A 7,062-nucleotide genomic window follows, 5' to 3' on the forward strand; every position below is an offset into this window, starting at 1 on the left:
CCTGTTTTAAGCTTTTATACTTTCTCACAATAAGCTTAGGAGATTGCTATTATTATTATACCTATTTTATATATAAGGAAACCAAGGCTACAAGAAGTTAATCAATTTGTTCAATAAAAAGTAGAATTGAGATTTTTTTACCTAAAATCCATACCTTTAACATTATGTTTTGTAGTTTCTTTCTCTATAATGGAATGATTAAATACATTTTGGTACTTCCCCATGATAGGATATTTTCAAACCTTTAAACATCCTGCTTTTGAAGAATAGTAATCCAAGATTAGAAACAGTATATTAAGTGAGTAAGCCAGGTTACCAAATTACACATGCAGTATGACCTCAATTGTATAAGATTCAAAAGAAATACACCAAAACACTAACATATTTCTGGCTAGTAGATTGAAATTTTCTTTAAAAACTTTTTTCTGTCATTTTCCAGTTCTTTGCATGAACATAATTTGTTTCTATGAAGAAAGTTATTATATAGCAGGTATATAGTGAAGACTTTATAATATTATTCTGTAAGAAAAATCTGATATAATGAACTTGACAGTTGCTTAGGAATTTGTAGAGGAATTTGTAGGCAAATTTGCATAAGGAGCCCAAACATTTGGTGGGAGGTGAAGAAGAATCTGACTCCTTCTACCAGTGATTCAGGAAACTGTTGGGGAGGACTGTGGTGGCTTCAATTAAGTAACAGTGAAATGCAATTGATGTCTGAAAAAGACAGTCACTGTGAGAGTAGCAAAGAGATGAGATCAGCATGGTGACTCCTGCACCTGTGGACCCTCACAGAAGGCCAGTATGTCTCTTAGGATGCTTTGGGCTATAAGTGGCCCAATACTTGACTAAAATGGACTTAAGTAATAAGGATACTTATCATCTTCCATAAGAAGTCTAGAGGCAAAGTGGTTCCAGCTTTGGTTCATTAATCCAATGCAGTGATGAATTCTGGTATTTTCCTATCTTCCCTTCACAAATATTCTCAGTTTGTTGACAATATCTCCCCTCATTGTCTCGTGAGGGCTGCAGGAGTTCCAGGAGTCACATGTAGACTTAATAACATTCACCATATATGAAAAGTTGTTCCGCCATAGGCACTTCTTACTCTGGATATAGTTCCAGAGTAACTGTATACTGGTCAGGTCTGTATAACAGCAAGAGAGTGGGGAAAGGGGAATGGCCTTTGTTAGGCAGTGAATACTGTCTGCCCAAGTGCTTCTGGATGATGTAGTGAATAGTAGAAGTTGACCTGTTCATTCGGGTGGCACAAGTATGTATTCAAAGAGCTGTAACGTTGTAAACTGGGAATCCTAGCCAGATTGGCAGGGAGTACCCAGGGTGAATACAGCAATGAGTCAGGGTGAGGGTGGGGAATTGACCTCCTGGATGAGATAAAGTGTTCCTGTCACTTTGGGTATCACCGGAGAGAAGGCCTAAGTGAGATACAAGTAATTTAATGAAAACTTTTAAGAGAAATGTGACCATGCAGCATGCTGATAAAATGGGATGTGGTGATTACTTTTTACAAAGTAGAAGAATAAAATTATCCAAGGGGATGTGTTAAGATGATATGATAGGGTAAAATATTTTTTTAAAAAAGATCATATAGAGAGTAAGTATAATAGGTAAATAAGGCAATAAAAGCTAAAAGATAATGGGAAAAATAAACACTACCAGCATGTACATGAGTAAGGAATAAAAGGAAGTAACAGAAGAAAAAAATCAAATATAGTGATATAATAAATTCAATAAAATGCACATACTTAAAACAAGATGAAAACAAAAGTAGAAGAAACAGCTTCAAAAAGCTTGGGGTTTCTCTGACTTTAATTTATAGCTCTTTAGGTTGTGGTAGATATAGAAGGCCAGTAAGTATCTTAAATTTCTTACACAATTCTAAAATGTTAGAAAGGGTGTCTCTATAGCCTTATGCTGAAGATGCTGCTGCTAAGTCACTTCAGTCGTGTCCAACTCTGTGTGACCCCATAGATGGCAGCCCACCAGGCTCCCCTATTCCTGGGATTCTCCAGGCAAGAACACTGGAGTGGTTTGCCATTTCCTTCTCCAGTGCATGCAAGTGAAAAGTGAAAGTGAAGTCGCTCAGTTGTGTCCAACTCTTCGCGACCCCATGGACTGCAGCCTACCAGGCTCCTCCATCTGTGGGATTTTCCAGGCAAGAGTACTGGGGTGGGGCCTTCTCCATAAGCATCTCCAAACTTTTCCTTTTAACTTTCAATCAAAGAAAGAAACTGCCAACTAGCTTTGGCCCAACTCCAACTGTTCTTCCTTCCTGGCCCCAGTGGAAATGCAAAACTTCTGTCTTAGTCCTGCTCAGGCAGAGCTACAAGTCCATATTTGTTCTTACTTTTAATGAAGGCACTATTTTCAAGAGAAAATGCGTAATTGACTGAATCACATGCAAATCACAACACACACTCCTGAGGAATCTGAACTGTGTAGTCCACAAGGGCAGCTACCCAAATCTCAAGAGGAGCAACCCAAAAATAAATCATGAGTTGGCACAAGTCAAATTCCCTAATGATTAGGGATCATTATCTTCTAGGATACAGCAGCTCCCCTCTCCAAACTCTTTAGACTTTAGCTCTGTTCACATTGATTTTTTCAGTCTCTCCTTATCAGCCTCCTGCAAGAACTACCATTTCCACCCAGTAAAAACTGATTGTCTGACTACCTGCACTTCAACCCTGAGTCCTCAGCTAGGTAATGATTAGTTATACTCATTCCTGAAAACAGATATTTTCTGAACTCTTAGCCTTGAAATGTTCTGAAACTTTTAATACTTTAAATAAGCATTAAGTGAAACTATTATTTTTGTTAAAACCTAGGAAATACAGATAAGTATCAAGAAAAATAAAAACCATTTAAATGGTATGCCTAAATATAAATTCTATTAACATATTGTAATCGGTCCTTTGGGTTTTGACCAACCTAGATAGCATATTCAAAAGCAGAGACATTACTTTGCCAACAAAGGTTCATCTAGTCAAGGCTATGGTTTTTCCTGTGGTCATGTATGGATGTGAGAGTTGGACTGTGAAGAAGGCCGAGCGCCAAAGAATTGATGCTTTTGAACTGTGGTGTTGGAGAAGACTCTTGAGAGTCCCTTGGACTGGAAGGAGATCCAACCAGTCCATTCTGAAGGAGATCAGCCCTGGGATTTCTTTGGAAGGAATGATGCTAAAGCTGAAACTCCAGTACTTTGGCCACCTGATGCGAAGAGTTGACTCACTGGAAAAGACTCTGATGCTGGGAGGGATTGGGGGCAAGAGGAGAAGGAGACGACAGAGGATGAGATGGCTGGATGGCATCATTGACTCAATGGATGTGAGTCTGAGTGAACTCCGGGAGTTGGTGATGGACAGGGAGGCCTGGCGTGCTGCGATTCACGGGGTCGCAAAGAGTCGGACACAACTGAGCGACTGATCTGATCTGATCTATTACACTTTTATTCATTGTTTTAATATTCAACAGACATCAACGGTGTGTGGGCCATGCCCTAGGAACCAGGTGTTTTTCAGGAAATAAAGCACTGAAAACAATAAATCCCTCCTTTCATGAAATTACTTTCTAGTATCTTTTATCGAAAAAAAAAAAAAATGAGGTCATTCCACATCTGCAATTTAAAGTTTAAAAGCTTGCTTTCTAAAATTAATTTTAAATATACATAGCATGTATTTTCATACTAAATATAGAAATATGTAATAATTTTAAATGACTAATAGTTTAGCATTTGAATGCACCATAATTTTTTTCAGTTCCATAATTGTAAACAGATAGTTTCCATTTTTTTTTTTGCTATTACTGTATAAACAATTATTTAGAGGAACTTTGTACAGCAACATATAAATAAATGAGCACATGTATTCAATTATGTCCATAAGGTACATTTCATATTCCAGTGCTTTGAGTCCTAAATCTTAGACCTCTTTCTAAGTCAGTATGTAGATCTACTCTATAGGTATCTCTATATATCCTTATATAGATAGCCCAGTATTTAAAAGCAGCTCCCTATTGGTTGTTTAGGAACAGAAAAGCTATAAACATTCTTATGCATGTATTAATACTTAAGCACATTTATAGAATATTAATTCATTTAATTAGATTTTAAAATTGAATAGCATGTTTGGTTTAAAAATAAGTAGAGAAGTGTATTAAATGAAAAGTATAAATTCTACCCTATCCTTTTTTCATACCCCCAGTTCACTCTTTGGAGGTAAATAGCACACATTCTCTGTGCGTTTATTTCTGTTATGAATTTCTTCTGCAGATCCTGTATGCTCCACGTGATGTTTTTGATCCACAGCGTCCATGCTGTCTCTGCTATAGTGGGACCCTGATTTTTAGGCGTCTCACTCTTCCACCAGTAAAACTGCTCCAACTACTCTAACTCCCTTGTTCCTCACACAGGTTAAAGTGAATTAAAAGTATTCCAGCCACAGGGCCTTTGCATTTGCCATTGCCTCTGCCTGGAAAACTTACCCCTGGATTCCCATAGCTCCCTCCCTTAATCCTTTATGTCTTGGCCCAACTTTTATCTTGTCAGTGAAGTATTCCCTAATTGCTCCATTTAAAATTGCAGCCCCATCTCCCGTCTTGGTTCTACTCTCTTCCAGAGCATTCACCATCACCTAACATTCTTTATCTTACTCATTTGTTTATTATTTGAATTCCCCACTAGAAAGTAAGCTCTATAAGAGCAAGAATTTTTGTATATTTTGTCTGCTGTTATGTTTATAGTGATATATCAGTTTTTAACATAGAATAAATAAGTGCCAAATTAATATTTTTTTAAAAATTAATGAATAGCAGGGAAAAGCATGAATAAGTTTGGGGCTGATTAGACACTGGTTTGAATCTCAATAAAGGTCACAATAGTTCTGTGATCTTGGACAATTTTTAAAATTTTTCTAGGCCTGAGTTCTTCATCTGCAGAAGAGAAGAATTAAAAATAATTGCTTTGTAGGATGAACTCAGAGTGGTTCTCTCATGATTAAGTGTTTAGGACAGTAGCTGGTACATAGGAGGCACCTAACAAAGCTTCCTTTTCGTCTCCCCTTCTTCCATTTCTTCCTCTTCTTGCTACTATTTTGAAGTAAAAAGCATAACCTTGTTATTTTCCTTTCCTAGTGTTCCAACTTGCTGCTTAGCATACAAAGCATCTGGGAGCCTCCATGTGCAACAAACTGACTCATCTTAGCTCAGGTAGCCTGGTACTGCAATGCAGGTTACACCCCAGCTCAACAAACACTGAATTGCTCTGCTCCACCAGGGTCGGGCATGTGGCACTAGGGCATTTGTGTGAATATAGGGACACTGTGGCCTCCTTCTACAATGTGGGACAGCCCTACGGGTGGTCCAAGTGTAGTCACTCACATTTACAAAAACTTGGGACAGCGCCAATGTTTCCTTCACTTTTGGGGGGCCACATTCTTGGTTCATATGCTCAAAATAGCTTTCTCATTCCTAGTTCATGGTGGCCAAGAAAGAATCCCATTTGGTTCCTTGGGATTGAGGAGAAGAGGAAATGACCCATTCATGCTTCTCACAGCCTAATTCCCAGGAATTTGTTCTTGCCAAGTTTCCGCTTATTCATTGCCACATTTTCCATTCATTCAACAAACATTTTTTTAAAAAGGAACACTAGAGAGAAGTCACCATAAAATATGCCATGAAGATTCGTTCAGCCTAAATACAATGATTACAACTAGTTGTAAAAGTTATACTGTTTATTGAGAATTCATCTAGTGTCAGTCTACACAGGAGCTCAAATCCAAAATGATAACAATGCAAAGGAGATGATGAAATCTACATTACAAATAAGAAATAAGGTTAGCTATCCAAGGTCACAAATTAGATAGTGTCTGATCCAGGACTCAAACCCAATGCCACAGAACTCTGAAACCTATGATTTTTGTAGGAGATTTTATTATCTCTGGACATTATAATCTGCTGCTACTGCTGCTGCTAAGTTGCTTCAGTCGTGTCCGACTCTGTGCGGCCCCAGAGACGGCAGCCCACCAGGCTCCCCCGTCCCTGGGATTCTCCAGGCAAGAACACTGGAGTGGGTTGCCATTTCCTTCTCCAACATTATAATCTAGAGGGGAAAATATAGTTTGTCAACAATACAAGTTATGTGGAAATTATTCAGTTGCATCCAAGAAGCATTTATTGAGAAGGTAAAACCCTGTTAGGTGTTTAAAGGAGGTATAACAACTCCAATAACATAGACTCTGTTTATATCTCCCTATTTTTGGGGGGCTCCAAAATCACTGCAGATGATGATTGCAGCCATGACATTAAAAGACGCTTACTCCTTGGAAGGAAAGTTATGACCAACCTAGATAGCATATTCAAAAGCAGAGACGTTACTTTGCCAACAAAGCTCCATCTAGTCAAGGCTATGGTTTTTCCAGTGGTCATATATGGATGTGAGAGTTGGACTGTGAAGAAAGCTGAGTGCTGAAGAATTGATGCTTTTGAACTGTGATGTTGGAAGAGACTCTTGAGAGTCCCTTGGACTTCAAGGAGATCCAACCAGTCCATTCTAAAGGAGATCAGCCCTGGGTGTTCATTGGAAGGACTGATGCTGAAGCTGAAACTCCAATACTTTGGCCACCTCATGCAAAGAGCTGACTCATTGGAAAAGACTCTGATGCTGGGAGGGATTGGGAGCAGAAGGAAAAGGGGACGACAGAGGATGAGATGGCTGGATGGCATCACTAACTCGATGGGTTTGAGTGAACTCCAGGAGTTGGTGATAGACAGGGAGGCCTGGCGTGCTGTGATTCACGGGGTCGCAAAGAGTCAGACATGACTGAGAGACTGAACTGAACTGAACTGAGGGGATTGTGCTTGAATATAGTACAAATAAATACTGTAACTGAATTAACAACAGAGATCTTCTATTTAAGATGTGGCTAGAAATGTTCTTTGATGTCAGTCATGTTTCTGATTAGAGAGAACCAGAGAGGGACTCACAGTTGATGTCAGGTATCAAGTCTGGAAGGCAAAGAAGCATTTTGGCAAGTGGAGAAGCGT

This window comes from Bos indicus, chromosome 10, assembly GCF_029378745.1.
Source record: "Bos indicus isolate NIAB-ARS_2022 breed Sahiwal x Tharparkar chromosome 10, NIAB-ARS_B.indTharparkar_mat_pri_1.0, whole genome shotgun sequence".
Lineage (NCBI taxonomy): Eukaryota > Metazoa > Chordata > Mammalia > Artiodactyla > Bovidae > Bos > Bos indicus.